This window comes from Opisthocomus hoazin, chromosome 8, assembly GCF_030867145.1.
Source record: "Opisthocomus hoazin isolate bOpiHoa1 chromosome 8, bOpiHoa1.hap1, whole genome shotgun sequence".
Classification (NCBI taxonomy): Eukaryota; Metazoa; Chordata; class Aves; order Opisthocomiformes; family Opisthocomidae; genus Opisthocomus; species Opisthocomus hoazin.
The window spans coordinates 14,188,614-14,204,395 of record NC_134421.1 but is presented as its reverse complement, the minus strand read 5'-3'; the positions used below and the strand labels follow the sequence as shown (position 1 = coordinate 14,204,395).

Here is a 15,782-nt window from a genome sequence, read left to right as displayed (position 1 = left end):
GGGAGGAGGGACTCCAAAACAATGACAGTAAAAAAACAGAAGAGCTGTAAATAAGAATTTAATTGTGTCACACATGTGAATGAGACTATCACACAGCTCACTTGTGCTTTGCAATCCTCCTTTTTGGAAGTCCTGTATGAGTTTGCCCTCCCATGAGCAACTCAAGCACACAACAGGGAATGAAAGCCTCCATGAAAGCTTTACTAACATCAGTTATGGTGTTGTTATCCCCTCCATAGGGGAACATATCCTTCCTCAGAAGCTCAGTGCAAAGCTATCTCATCACTTCAATACCTTTTAGCCCTGCAAGATAGCTATTGCTGCTCTCTGACTGGAGTCCTGCTTGGGAGTGCTTGAAAGTCAGGACAGTTTCTCTGCAGCAGGGATGCAGGGAGATTGTTGCATTTGGGAAGTAAAAGATGGATTTTCAGTTTTCTAGGGAAAGCAAATCCCCACAGCTTTGTGTTTCTTTCTCTTCTCTCCACCATCCAGTAAAAAAATAAAATAAAATAAAATGTTTATGGATGCAAGGACCACCCATAGCAGGGAGTACAGATGTGACATTTGAACCTCCTGGAACTGCAAACTGGACCTTAGCCAGAATAGAGGCTCAAATCATCACTTTCCATTTTAGTGCAAGCCCCATAGCTGACTCTTGAGGACAAGTGGTCCGGCTTCTGCATTTTTATGAGCCAGCAGGGGGGCATGGTGGCAGGTCAAAGACCTGAGCAAAAGATACAGTGAGAAGCACACATAAGAAGTGAGAGGCTATACAGAAATGCCCAGCTGCATGATCCAATATGCAAAGGTCCCAGATGGAAAACCTTGCTCCTTGGTGACTGCAGCCAAGAGCAACTGGGAAAGCAGCTTTGCTTGCCTTAATTGTTATTGCACCCAACCGTTCAAGTGACTTGATGGCAGCCACCATAACTGCGCAAGAATTCTAGTTTACTAAGGTAGTAGGACTGGACAGAAGGATGAAATAAGGGCATAGGGAGTGAGAACAGGCAAAGAAGGCTTTTCTTTTGTGTCAAAGACTTCTTTCATGGGTGCTGTAGACCACTGATTCCCTGAAACAGATACCTTTCAAAAAGTTGGCTGAAAGATAGCTCCAAAGAGGAGGTGTCAACAGCCCAGTCTCTTCTCTGAGCTGCAATAGGCAAAGGCTGAGTGAACTTCAGTGAGCATCAACCACCTACCACAAATAAAGGCAGTGTAATTCCAGAGGGGAAGGTGGGGGAACATGAAGATAGAGCGAGACCCCACTTTTTCCAGGGACTAGAGACAGCCCTACCATGGGAACTGGCAGCAACTCAGGAGATGATAAAAGGTTGTTTTCCTACAGCATGGTCAGGATGCTGCTGCATGCATTTTCTTTACTGCTGTATCTTTCTCTGACTTCTTCTTTTGTGGTATCTGTGGACTCCATAGCAGCAAACAGGGAAACTCGGCTCATAAAGGGAGGAAAGAAGAGATTCGTCTTGCCCCAGCTTTTGGACAGTGTTTTTTAGCCCAGGAAGGCCAGGGTGCATTCCCAGGTGCTGCCAGCAGCTCCAGCAGGAAGGTGGCTTCAGGATAGCATCCACAGGCAGGTGAAGCTCTGCACCGCTTGGCCTCTGCCAGGGTCCTGCAGATGGGCTTTGTGTGATCAAGGGGAAGGGAAGACAACCCGGACAGGGGATGACTGCCGCACCATGTGAGCGGGTGCACATATCCCACCAAGCCGTGCTATGACGAAAGGATGTGGTTCTCCAGCTCCCCCAGGAAGTCCATGCTTACACTGTCATTACAAAAAGGATGGACAAAGTCCTGACACCAGTAACAGCAGTAGGAAAAACAGATCCCACAGAAGAAGGGAGAAAGCTGCACTCTTTCATCCTTCTCTCCTCCTGCTCCCACACAAACTTCAACACTTGATTTTTATTTCACCTAAGCCCCACTGTCACTGCCCCTTTTCTTTGATGTGGGCACTGCAGTGTGGCAGCCCCATGTGCAAGGCCACAGTCCCTCCAGCTGATGCACACAGCAGAGCCGCAGAAACGTCCTATGTGTCTGACTCTCCCCTTTCCCCACTGCCTTTCACTAGATTATCACAACTTGACATTCTTGTAACAGTGTTTCAGAAACAGAGGATAGGATGCATCTAATTATACATTACAGTTGTATGCTGTGAGGCTGACAGCTTGTTTTTAATAACCAAACACTTGGTGATAATCAAACGAACCTTTTGAGCTGAGCTGACGAAGTGCTAGCCGGGAGGAACAAGGGAATGCAAAAGATGCGGGGACTTCTGCACACATGGCAAAACCACCCAGCCAACAGCCCGGCTCCAGGGCAAGGACCTCAGTGCTGTGCTGCCCAGCAAGCTCAACAGCCAAAGTGTATCTTGAAGCTGAGCTCTCCGACAATTGCCTGCCGAGGGACTGTAGGGAAACTGTAGTTTTTGGAAACATTATCTTTGACAGATAGCTGAGAGACAATTTCCATTTCTTTTTCTTTTTTCATGACCTCCCACGAGAGCCTTCCATTTTCCCCTATCCCCCATTCAACATCCAAATATTCTCACTGGTGTTTTTTACCTGGTAAATACTGAGCAAGGACTATCATCTGAACCATCTACAATGATCGAAGGATTCTTAAAGAGTATGACAGAGAAGCAACAGCTCTCTCTATGGTAATATTTCACCTTTATACGATTGCCAATCTCAGATAAATCCCACACTAGGGTTTCTTTCCCAGCCGGCTCTGAATTTACCCACCCCTCTGCACTGCAGTGCATATAAAAGCAGTCTTTCCTTTCACATAAACCCTGCATCCTTTCCAGAACACAAACTGAAACTTTTCTGTACCTCCTAAGAACTTTCAGCACATTCACAATGCTTTTTGCAGCCTTCAACAACCTTTTACTCTCCGGTGGCCAAACGATGGCTGCAAAACCCCAGGCTTTTCCACAGATGTCCTTTATCTCCATTGACAGTCAAAGCTCCAGGTACAAATATCTTCAGGCTCTTGAGAAACACAACCAAGATTAGCAGCACTGGAAAGTCTTTGGAAGGGGCTTTAATTCTGTGTACATACCTTCACAGGACACATCTAGCAACTTCTTTTGTATGTCTTGGTGCCAAGATGATCTTCTGTGATACATCCCACGCTGCCAGTACCAGTGGTACATTCGAAATTATGTTTCCTGTGACTGCAGAGACTGTAATGGTGAGGAGAGGAGAGGAGAGGAGAGGAGAGGAGAGGAGAGGAGAGGAGAGGAGAGGAGAGGAGAGGAGAGGAGAGGAGAGGAGAGGAGAGGAGAGGAGAGGAGAGGAGAAGGGAAGGGAAGGGAAGGGAAGGGAAGGGAAGGGAAGGGAAGGGAAGGGAAGGGAAGGGAAGGGAAGGGAAGGGAAGGGAAGGGAAGGGAAGGGAAGGGAAGGGAAGGGAAGGGAAGGGAAGGGAAGGGAAGGGAAGGGAAGGGAAGGGAAGGGAAGGGAAGGGAAGGGAAGGGAAGGGAAGGGAAGGGAAAGATCCTCTACAGCAATGAAGATGCTTTTAAAATCCTCTCTGGACCTCCCATCTCTCTAGAGAACGATTTCTTTGTTCAGTCCAGACGGACCAGCTTTCCTGTGCCACTGATTTTCACTCTTTCCTTCTGTCAGAGGACAACACTCCTGGGTGACTTTTCCCTGTCTAAACTCCTGATGAACAGCCAGGTGACAGGTCACTGAATCTTGTTAGGAAGCCAATGGATGAGAAGTCCAGCTCTGCCTCTTCCCATCCTTTTCCCCTATGTCCTTCACAAGTGGGCAAATCATCCCTCAGCCAGTTACTCACAAATCCTGTTGGAGAACAAAGGTCTTTAAAATTATGTGGGGGTTTCCATACCCACCCCCCTGGCACCAGGCAGTGATGTTGGCATGGACAAGCTGGTTAGTTTTGAAAGCTACAGTGTGAAGATCCCCTAGCCAAAGCCTCTGCACACATTGCACGGTGCACCTGCTGCCTCTGCTGGGTGGCCATGGTAGCTTCACCCTGACACTGTTCTTCTAGTCACAGGATGCTCAATGCTCAACCCTCTTGCGCAAAATTTGGATCAAGGTCTCCAATGGATGACTCATTCTGGAGTCATCTCTTTTTCCAGTTTTCCCACTGTTCAGGCTTGGAGTTGTGATAAAGATGTAACTATAGCATGAAAAAGTACAAATTCAGCAACAGTCCAAAAAAATGTTCCAATGACAGCCCCACTTTCAGGGGAAAGGAAGTAAGTTAAGACTTAGGTACTTGTCTCACGCTTACCTTGTAATTTGCCGGCATAGGCCCATTTGTAGAACAGCTGTGAAAATATTTAAATATAGTAATTCTGAATCTGAATTATAGATGATATTTTGTAATTTAACAGATCTCAGTGGCTAAATATTTATCTTTTCCTCTTTCGGGTGTCTCCTTTTGTTGGCAAATTTCCAGTTTGCTCCGCATTACCTCTCTCCTTCAGAAACACTGCATTGAATAAGGATCTCTCTTCTTCAGAGCTTGGCTCCTCTTTCACCTGGCTCCTGTAGTGAAAGTAATTAAGAGCAATTGGTTGCTATAGAAATATTAATATTTATTATTGGTACTGCAGTAATATCCTGAAGCTTCTGCAGCTGCGATATAAATATGTGTGAGTAATAACTGTGATAGTGCCAGTTAAGGATTATTACTTCGACCACAAGGCCAAGAACCCTGCCATCATGAAGATGTACTCTGAAAAGAGTGAAGTAGGGAACCTTCCAGAAAAAATTGTAAAACACAGTTGAAATCATTTGCATGCAATACAAATGCAATCATTTTAAACCCTATTTCTCTTGAGAGGATCCCTGGCAACTGATATCTATGAATTGGTCTTCTGAGAAGCTGATGAATATGAGTTGAAAGAAAAAAAGTCCTCTATTTAAACTCCTTTACCATGGGCCAGCTTACCTTTTCAATTGTGCAACATGCTTCATTCTGCTGAAAGTTAACTGCACTCATCAGGAAAGGTTGTGATGACATAAGCACAGTAAAGGACATTTTTGTCAAGGTGCGCCCGGCCTACCAAACCACCGTGCTAGAGCATTAACCACTGATATTTCTAGTTAAGTGTATCAGCCCCACAAAAGGCTAATATCTTCCTTTTGAGGCAGAATGTAAAGATGAGATTTGTGAAAGCGGACAGCATCCATCCTGCCTTGTTACCAGTGCTGACTGCAGTGTCCCTGATTTTGGACAAAAGTGAAAGAATTTTAAATGCCCCCACTCCAACCTGTCAGTTTTGTCCAAAAACAGAGCCAGCATGAAAATTATATCATTGCAGTAGGTCCCAGCTGATATACTTTCAAGATATCACAGCAGAAAGGCTACAAATAGAATTTACACCTTTAAAAAAGAAAGAACATTTTAGATATGTCTGTGTTTTCAAATCACATTATAACATTTTGAAGAACAGGAGACATCATTGTTTCATGGAATTCCTCTGCCTTTGAAAGACTGTTTGTCATGCCAAAAGCACTTTGAAGAAAATTTTCACCCACTTCAGTGCATTAGTGTATTCCTACTTATGTAAACATAGATTAAGAGGATATACACACCGTGTATGTGTCTGAGTGAGTTTCTAGCAGCTTTGTATATTTACCGATGAGTCAAGATCATTACGGTGAGATCACGGGAAGGAGAGATAATGCACTTTAAATGTATAAAGGGATTTTATGAAAACGACAAAAGCCAATCATTCTAATTAGCCAACATAGAGAGAACAAGGGGTAATAGGATTAAAGGGACACAGTCAAATTACATTTTAGAAACCACCTAACTGCAAAAACTCCATATTCCGACAACTTACACTTTAAGTAGCATGTCATGGTTTTGAGATCATTTAAAATTCTCTTGAGAATGAAATTTCTGCTTTCTGTTCATTTTTGGAAGAAATTAAGAAGTGTGAAAACTGGTGTTGCGGTTTCTGAACACAGAGGTCATGTAAGCAATCATATGTTGAACACTTTACTGCGTTTTACATAAATAAACTGGAGAAAAATAACTTCTAATGCACCAGCTATAGCCAAATTTTCATTTTACTTCCTTCCAAACACAATTTTTTTTTTAACAGATGTGCTACTTTTCAAACAGGCAAAGAGAAATACAAGCATACTGTTTATGTTATATTGTACCTGCTATGCTGCTGCCTGTGTCCCAGTGATACAATTTAGGACATGTTTCCAAAAAGAGTTGATTCTGGGAATCTCCTTTTGCAATCTCCAATTTGAGACAACTAGAACAACTGATTTTTCAAATTTGCGCTACTTAGTTCTTTCTGAAAGTGAGGTTCCAGCTCACTGTCTCCGAAAATGGAGGCCCCTAAAATGAATGGTAATTTTGAAAAATTTTATTTTTTTATAAATTGCATAAGCTCTTCCAGAAGTAACATGTCAGGGAATTAAAAAGAAATATTCTGTCTTTTTCGGTATTTTGCTTTAAACGTGTCTTTTGGTCACAGTAATTCTTCTGAGGAATGATGGAACATACTGTGGTATGCTAGCACAACTATAAAAATCCTCTTTTTCTTCCTGCACAGATACAAATTCAGTTTTAAAATTCTGTTATAAAAGTATATTAGCTAGTCGGTCCTAAAAATGTAGCTGACAGTCTGAAATGTCCCATTTCAAAATATTTTTCAGTGGCATTAAACTTGTTTTGTGGATTATATCTTGTTTTTCTTAATTTTTTTCTCTTTTTTGACAGAAATATTTCACATTATTAGTTAAGTATAAAGATAAATTGTGAACCAATTTTATTTTTTTTACAGGAAAAATACCTACTGTTTCCTAACCAGTTGAAAGGATTTCCTACAGTAGACCTGCCATGAGATGCTGTTAGGTACTGTTGAGAACTGTTTTCCATTTCAGGCACCACTATTAAAAAAAAACCCTTACAGACAAATACCAAAGAGTACAAATAAAAGCAATAGAAACCATTTATGCTTAGATAATATGAGAGCTACAGATGAGAGCAAGGAGAGCAAGAAGAGCTAAGGGTCACGTTAGGTAACTGAATGTCGAGATGAACTGGCTATGGAGAAAGATGAAGGAAGCTCGGCATGACCAGACTGTCTAAACAAAAATGAATTGCCAATGGCATAATAGACTATACGCATTCATAATAAGGAACAAATAATAAAGACAGAGCGGTACTCTTTGTGGTGACATAACTGGTCATGACTTGACTATTGCCATAGCCTGAAGATCTTGACAACACAGGAGGTGTAGCAAGGGAAACTTCCTGACAATGAGATCTTCAGGTTGTTCAAAATTACAGAGCAGGTGAAGGAAGACCCATTGCCAGAGGCTAGACTAGGCAATACTTCACATGTATTTTACTGTTTCTTGAAATTCATATCAGGGCGTTCTAGGAAATGTTTTAGATGGCAAAGCCAAAGTACTAACAGAGAGATGTGCTTCAGAGTTAAAATTACTGTTGCTGTTCCACTAAAGCTCTGCAGAGAAGTTTCAGGAAAGGACCTTTGTGTGACTCTCAGCTCCTGTCACATGTACAGATAGAGAGTGCAGGTATCAAGACTTTGGAGGTAAGATGAACTACATGATGCAATAGATCTTTTCGATCTCTAATTTTCATGAGTGCACAAAAAATATTCATGCCTGGGAACATTAATCACTATTAGGTACAGGTCCAAATCAAAGAAGGGAAATAATGTTTTGTGCGTGCTCAGCACAGAATGTTCTAAAGTTTATAACTATGTAATTTCCAAACCAAATTTCCTCAAACAAGGCAATGCATCATTCAGGAGTACATTCACTTTCAAGGGTTATGTTTCAAAATAAAGTTGGTTTGAGTTACTGGGGATTAAAAGCATATGAAAAACACCTTAAGTAGTGCAAATCACTCCTCCTGATTGGATAACTTTGAAAAAAAATACAAACAGTTGGATTGATTGTAATGAAAGTTTCTAAAACCAATTCAGTCTTGGACTGAATCTGAGCATGAAAAATTTGAGCCCCAAAGGTAATATTTTTTTGAGAAAGTTATAAATTACTGTGATTTAAAATTGAAATGCCTTTTTCAAGCTTGGCAATATCATCACAACCACAATGCTACATTAACTCGCATTGTGAAAAGCTGTAGTGACAATAGAAAACCAAATCCTCCTGATTTCAACTGACCTGCAGCAAGTTACTCTGTCAGGTAACCTGTCACACAAACAGAAAACAGCGAGTAAAAAAAAAGAAGAGGCTGAGTAGGACTAGAGAAGAGAAGGAGAAAAGGAATAGGAATGAATGATAAGGGGGTAAATGAAAAACAAAGCAAAAAAAAATATATATATAGTTCGGTACAATCTCTCTCTTGAAGTGGTTTATTTCCACGTGGGAGGATAAGATGTCTATGGCCAATGATGTTCTTTTGACTACAGTGGTGAGCAACACAAGACATGGAGATGGTAAAGAAGAGACCAAAAAGAAAGTAAAAATGGATTTGAGATAGAAGAAGTGGATAAAATAAGGAGATTAAAAGAGAAATGATCAAGGAAAGCAGTTGTGGAGCTATTGCCAGAATTTCTAGAATAGTCCTGGAATGGCTCTCTCAGTTACAATTCAGTAAGACCTCCAATTAAAACCATTTTTAGAACCTGCAAAAGGAAGGCTAAGCTAGAAGTAGCCTGTGTTCGTATAGCAGGCAAATGAATTTTATAAAAACAGAATGGGTGAAACAAATTACAGTCTGGAACTGTCCAAGGCTGCAAAGCATCTCTTCTCTTCTTACCATCTAGAAGGAGTCCCAGTTGATGTTTGCTAGCAAGGACGGCCTTCCAAAGCCAAGACTCTGGTAGTGCCAACTCCTGCAGAGGCTCCTGAAGCTCTAGGCTTGCCAGTGTGAGGGACATCAGATTAAACAGGTCCTGAGGGATGAAATTATTCAAATTTAACAATTTGCCTTAAATTTGTTAACAAACTAAAGTCTTCTGCCAGTGACTCTGCATAACAGAATCACAGAATCATGGAACAGTTTGAGTTGGAAGGGACCTCTAAAGGTTATCTAGTCCAACCCCCCTGTAATAATCAAGGACATCTACCACTAGATCAGGTTGCTCAGAGCCCCGTCCAACCTGACCTTGAATGTTTCCAGGCATGGGGCATCTACTACCTCTCTGGGCAACCTGTGTTTCACCACCCTCATTGTAAAAAATGTCTTCCTTACATCCAGACTAAACCTACCCTCTTTTAGTTTAAAACCATTACCCCTTGTCCTATTGCTACAGGCCCTGCTAAAAGGTTTGTTTCCATCTTTCCTGTAGGACCCCTTCAGGTACTGGAAGGCTGCAATAAGCTCTCCCCAGAGCCTCCTCGTCTCCAGGCTGAACAACCCCAACTCAGTTTTTCCTACAGGAGAGGTGCTCCATCACTCTGATCATTTTTGTGGCCCTCCTCTGGACCCGCTCCAACAGGTCCATGTGCTTCCTGTGCTAAGGACTCCAGAACTGGATGTAGGACTCCAGATGAGATCTCATCACAGCAGAGTAGAGGGGCAGAATATACTCATTAAAGATCCTTTCTGAAGTTTCTACAGCTTCTCAAAACTACAGTGGTTGTCCTGGTTGCTGACCATGCTCTGCAATAGCTAGCTCAAAAGCATTTCAGGAGCAGTCTTTCGTTGAAGCTTGCTGTTACCTGTACAGCATAGATCTGGAGCCTTGCCCATTTTCCTCTGCCACCATTTTCATTCCTGTCAGGTGTAAAATACATGCTCTATATTCTTCATTTTCTGCTTGTCTCCAGGTAGTATTCAGTGAAGGACTGCTCCATGAGTTTCAGCCACAGGCCCCTCTCTTTCCTCCTTCCAAACCACCCCCAGGAGTTGAGCATCATTCCCAGTTTTTCCTGTATAAACCAGTCATCACATTATAAACATCCACTCAGCTTCTGATTCAGCTAGGTAAGAGTGGACTGTTTGCTGCTTTGTACCTGACATGGAGGGAAAACAACAGAAAAAATCAGCCTTTCCTCTCCATCTGACTAGAGATATTTTCTCTCCTTTCCACACTCTCGTTTTAAACTAGTTACCCTTGCTCCCTGCCCAACAGCAAAAAAAGTTCAGTGACTCATCTCACCCGTTCTGCTCTTGCTGACATTTAGAAACAAATGTCAAGTTGATAGCATATCTGGGAGACAAGAAAGGGGCATTGTCGTCTAATACTCAAAGAATCTTGGTACAGCATTCTTAACGTTTTTGCAATATTCTACATAGTAAATATCTTAAAAATTATAAAAAATATCAACCTTCACCTTTATTTTTAGCAAATCCTGAGCAGGTAGTAAAAGTATGTATGGCAAGCACACGAAGGCTATGGATGATAAAGCGGAAGAAAGAGTGCTTTGATCCATAGATTCCTTCCTCTCAGGGAACATATTTGTATGTTAGTTTTAGGGCCATCTTACATCACACATAAGAAGCTTCACTTAACCCTTCAGTTGCCTCATGCAATGAGTGTCAGAAAACAGAGCCTATGAGCAAAATTTTGGTAGAGGGTGAAGATGGCTAAAGGCAGGTATTTGGCAGTACTGATTCAAAATACAGCTGTTTGAAAAATTTACATTGGGACTGTTTTCCAAAGATAGATATCTTTGACCAATGTGTACACATAAATATTTGGATCAGGAAAACGGCTGATTCTGTAGAAAAGCAAAGTTTCTTACAGAGAAACGTCTCTATAAATCTCTGTCTGTATCTACGCCCAAATAGACACCATTTTTGGTGTTGCCGTACATCAATAACCATAAACATGTATTGTGGGAAAGAGAGTTTGGTTGCTTGAAGTTCATATTCTGCATATTAGTTGAAGTTCCCCCAAGAAAATGCATAATTTTAAGTGGTATAAGAGACTATGATGTATTCTACAGGCAAGTAGCTGTATCATACCTCACCCTGTGGCAACTTTGGTATGTCTCTGTTTAAAGCATCTCCAAGCTGAACACTTTTTGCACTAAAATATATGTTTTTTAATTTTTTGCAAGTACTTACAAACTTGCTTCAGGGAGCAAAAACCATTTTCAGCTTGATTCTTTAGAAAACAATAATGAGTCAGGTAACTGCATGCTAATATGCAGGAGTTTTCAGCAATAGGGGTGTTTAGTATGAAAGCTGGTCTGGGGAATACTCTGCACCACTAAAGGGAATGAATAACTGGGCCGAAAACTTTATGGGACTTTGGTGCTTGCTGCCTTCCTGGTATGAAAAAAGAGCGAGAACTCTTTCTGTAGTGTAACTCTTTCTTGTGACATACTTTTGTTATTTTAAGAGAGCAAAAAATTCTATGCATGCTTTATATGGAGAGGTACTTACGGCTAGGTTGGAATTTCATCTTCAGTGAAGCTTTTAGGGATAATTAAATCAGCTCTGACATAGGTGGATGGCCTAGGCAGGCAATTAGAAAGGTATCCCAAGCTCAACAGCTCTATGACAAAACATCCAAACACAAAGTAGACTTAATTGCTTACTGTTTCCACATTAAAAATTCTGCCAGAGATGAAGACTAAGAAACATTAAATAATTTGTCCAAAATGTCCACAAAGTTGATGGAATCACAGACACAATATCTGACATGGGTTGCATAAGAAGAATGCTGTGTGTGAAACAAGTACGTCTTCTGGGTAATGATCACAACGGTTCAAGTCTGCCTTGATCAAAGCCAGGATCTGATTACAGAATCAGACTTGACAGCCTCATATTTAAAAGATTTGAAGACTGAGCAGTTAAAAGTTGTGATGGTTATCTACAGCAGTGGGACCTACATATCTTGGAGTGAAAACACGGTCTGTAATGACATCTAGTCACTTCTGGGTTTAGTGAAAGCCAAAATAGCTAATCCCAGCCTTTCTCTTCAGATGGGTGCATGCACTTTTGATCATAATTAAAACAAAGAGGAAAAAAGAATGTAAAATACATATTTTTTAAACTTCCATGCAATTGAATTTTGGCTGAATTATGTGCCAAGTTAGGGCCATTTGCTAGTGGATAGCATTATACATTGTCAACTCACTTTGATAAGGTTTACGAAGTCAAATTTTTTTTCTAGAGAGGTATAAAGGTTCTAGGTGTTTCCAATAGTTACTCTTGGATCGGTTAGTAAAAGAAAATGTTCTGGAAATACACAGAGTAATGTTCCATATGGCAGCCTTCAACTCAAGTGATTGCTTGTGATCTTTCTGCCCTCTACCTTCTTCCCTTCCTCCCTCAGACCCAACACTCTCCTGGTGTTTACCAGCCCATTATCAGTGCTCAACTCTAAATTGCATCTGCTGGTACAATCTTGTTAAAAGAAAGCAACATCTTATAGGGAGTTTTGGGATAAAAACACAGAGGTTTTTCTGTGTGTGTTTCTCTGTGTTTAACAGATTATTTTCCACATCTTTAGACCAAGCCCACACAAATAGTAGAATGGATGGAAGAGAAGGAGTAACTTTTGGCAGGACATAAATCACTTAAACTAGCTCTGCCACCAAAGGATTCCTAATGTGCAAAAGCATATTGGTAACACTGCTCACAAATAGATTAGCATTTTCCAGTCTTGAACAAAACATGTGTCTTTCCACACAGACTGATAGATTTTTTATTGAGTGTTCTGATTGTTCTATTTTATCTTTACAGGCAAGCAACAAAGCCAGGAGCACTGTGTTTTAATTGTCTATCAGGTGCTATCGCAGTCTTTCGGGTCCCTTTGTGCTAAACCATTTTTAATTAATAGGTTATGGACCTGCTCACACCCATGAGACTCCATTAAATGCAGCAGGATGGTACATAACACTTCCTGAATTCCAGCACAAAATCTGTTTGTCTGTTAACGCACTGTCTTTAGAAGGGCTCCATGTCCAGCTAAAATTCAATGGAAAATTTAATGAAGCTTGTCAGCTTGTCTAATAAAGAATACTACCATGCTGTACAGAGCTGGAGAGCACAGAAAATTTTGTCACAGCCTTTTTGTAAGGCATGGTGAGCACCGAAGCCCAAGATGAAGTATAGACTAGAAACAATTGCTTTTCATTTGATCCAGTTATGCTGCTTTCTTAAACAAATTGAGAAAACAGTGGGTAGTATATGTGGAAAAGGGAAAGCTGTGAGTCTAGTAGTAAATTCAGAGAGAGAGGGAAAGAGGTAGTTTGCATTTTGGAATAAACAGTTCAGCAAGATGTAAAATGGAAGGAGGCTGCTGGTGGACATTTGGTGAGTCCGTGAGTTATGAGTGTTAGTGCACAAATACATTTTGGTGATCAGAATTGGAATGGCTGCTTTGTTAGAAACATCCTCCCATTCATAACCGGATCCTTCATTTGCATGATTTAAATTTCAGTTTGAGAAAAGTAGAGATTTGTTATTTCAGTGTGACTGTTGTAGGATCCCTGACAATCCTATGATTCTACGAAACTAGTTATTTTTTGCATTTGTTTCTCTAGCACAATCTGGTGCTATTTAATGCTATTTGTCACACTCACCTGGTGTCCTTTACAGCTGCTTAGTTTGTGGAGAAATACATGGTTGTGTTGCGAGGTTTTGAACATGACTGTTGTAAAATGCATTTATTTTGTAATGTTAACCATGAAAACTAGAAAGTTGAGGTTGGTGAAATCCAGGGACACTTTAATGAACAAGTGGTTGTTAATAAATTGGTGATGAGAATTGCTATAGCATTCTAAGGTTTTAGGTCAGATGAAGAAGTCATCCTCATACAACACAAATGTCCTGCTATACCTAACTTCTCATAAACGTCCTAAACCAAGATTTTTTATTCCTTCAAGAATAGCTGTTGATATCTGCGCATAGGAATTCATGAAGCTACCATGGAATGAGAAATAAATGATCTATATTACAGTATGCCCAGCTTTAAAATCTAATTCTGTCGTGTTCTTCTAGGTGAGATTGTGATGGTATAGGATCCTGGTATAATGGATAAAGCTACCCAGAATGAAGAAAGAGGGTTTATGCTGAGAAGCTTTTGAGGCATAGTTTGTCTCTTCTATCTGAGAGGAAAGACTATTTCTGTGTATCCTACTTTTATTAGAACCATGGTTGTGTCTGACGTGTTCACCCGGGTTCCTGTATTCATCATTATTGGGAAATATATAGAGGAAAATGTATATAGGGAACAGAGGTGGAAATAAGAGAGCTGGTGGTGCAGCTTTTTCTTGGGATTCTCTGAGAAGGCATTCAATAGTGTCTTTGAGATTAAAGACGGAGAAGCATGTGGTTTTCTTCCATGAATTCCTTTTTGTTCTGACTATCAGAAAATCACCTGCTTGTCTTGCTGGTGCAGTCTTGCATGACGAATGATTTCTGTAGCTCCTCCTGAACTTAAAGATACCCATTGTTTTCAATGAGACGTAGAATACAACTTGAATAGAGATTTTCAGTTACTCTCATCCATCTACTTGATAATAAGGTCAGGTATTGGGCTTTCAAACCTGTGATTTCCAAAGCAATCTAATTTAGAGCTAGACAAGATGAAGAGCTCTTAAAAGTAAAAAATATTATCTCAAGGGAAGGAGTTACTGATATGCATATGGGAGAGCAGACTAAAATCTGTTTACCAACTAAATCTCACCAGTGGGGCGGGCAGCCACACACCATGAGGGCTATCAAGTCTTCTGGCCTCATTTTTTCTCTTCTTTTCCTACCAGTAGCTGACTGCAGAGCAGGGAACATCTGAGATAAGACAGGTCCCAGTTCATGTTTGTGTACCAAATGGGGTACACAATTTCAAACATTAGAAAAACACAGTCCATAGCCTGGGAGCATAAAAATAAACAAATCCTACAAGAAACAGGAGAATCAGATTTACTGTCAGAGCTCTGAAAATACTGGTAGTAACAATACATGTTTTAAGGGATTGGTATCATAAAAGAGGACTGTACAGCTTCTTAGTGAAACCTGCTTAGATTTCAACAACATCCAAGTCCTGCAAGACCTCTTTCAAATCCATTAAAAGCCCAGGAGAAAAGTTGTGCTCATTGAAAATAACCTTCAACATGCTTGATGGTACAAAAAATCTTCTAGTAGCTGGAACCCAACATGCCAAAACCTCACTGCAGAACTGTAAAATATTTGCAGACATCAGCAACTGCCTAAGAGAGAAGAAATTGTGTTAGTGTAGGGGAGGTATTTAACCATTGTGGGATACGCTAGCACGACAAAGTCAAAACCATGCAGCCTGAGTAGAATGAAAAAGATTCTGAAACAAATGTTTCTCCTCAAGCTTTTCATTCCCCACCTCCTTGGGATCTTGTCTTCTGATATGACCTAACCTGGGAATATGCATGCAGCTGCTGGGGCGGAGGCTTCATTCAGTGGGATGCCGGCTTTAGGGGTAAAGGCAGGAAGAAGGACTGGGTGATGGGTGGCAGCCCTGCAAGGATCATATCACAGGCAGTGCTTTTGTCTTTCCCAGCAGCAGGTCAGAGTTCAGCTCCACTTTGCTGACTCTCTGAAAAACGAACATTGTGCCTGTTCACTGGAATTTTTAAGTGTCTTTCCAGGAACAATTAACCTTTATATGCAAACACATTTATCTGCAAGGCTGCAGGAAACCTCAGATTTTCTCAGAAAGCTCTGGCAAATTTTTCTAGTTTGCCTGTTAGAATCTTCAGGAAAAATAATGAGAAGAAGAGTGAAAGAGGAAATAGCAGCTGATTTCAAGGTTTAACAACTAACGGGAAAACCAGTACACAATACAGGTACTAATGCCCTTGTAATAACAATAATATAATGATATGACAGCCAGAGAG

The 15,782-nt window shown here is 40.8% G+C and overlaps 1 long non-coding RNA gene across 4 annotated transcripts in view; it reads right to left on the bottom strand.

The window, feature by feature from the left end:
- Positions 1-3,471: 3,471 nt before the first annotated feature.
- LOC142362135 (uncharacterized) overlaps positions 3,472-15,782 on the bottom strand; it is a 126,207-nt gene continuing 113,896 nt past the window's right edge. For 2 of the 4 annotated variants that reach the window (XR_012764693.1, XR_012764696.1), the window contains 4 exons: positions 11,350-11,461; positions 9,678-9,971; positions 8,773-8,908; positions 3,472-4,538 (listed from right to left, as the gene is read on the bottom strand). This is a non-coding gene — a long non-coding RNA (uncharacterized LOC142362135). The remainder of the gene's footprint in view (positions 4,539-8,772; positions 8,909-9,677; positions 9,972-11,349; positions 11,462-15,782) is intronic. The other 2 variants (XR_012764695.1, XR_012764694.1) reach the window with 2 other exon arrangements.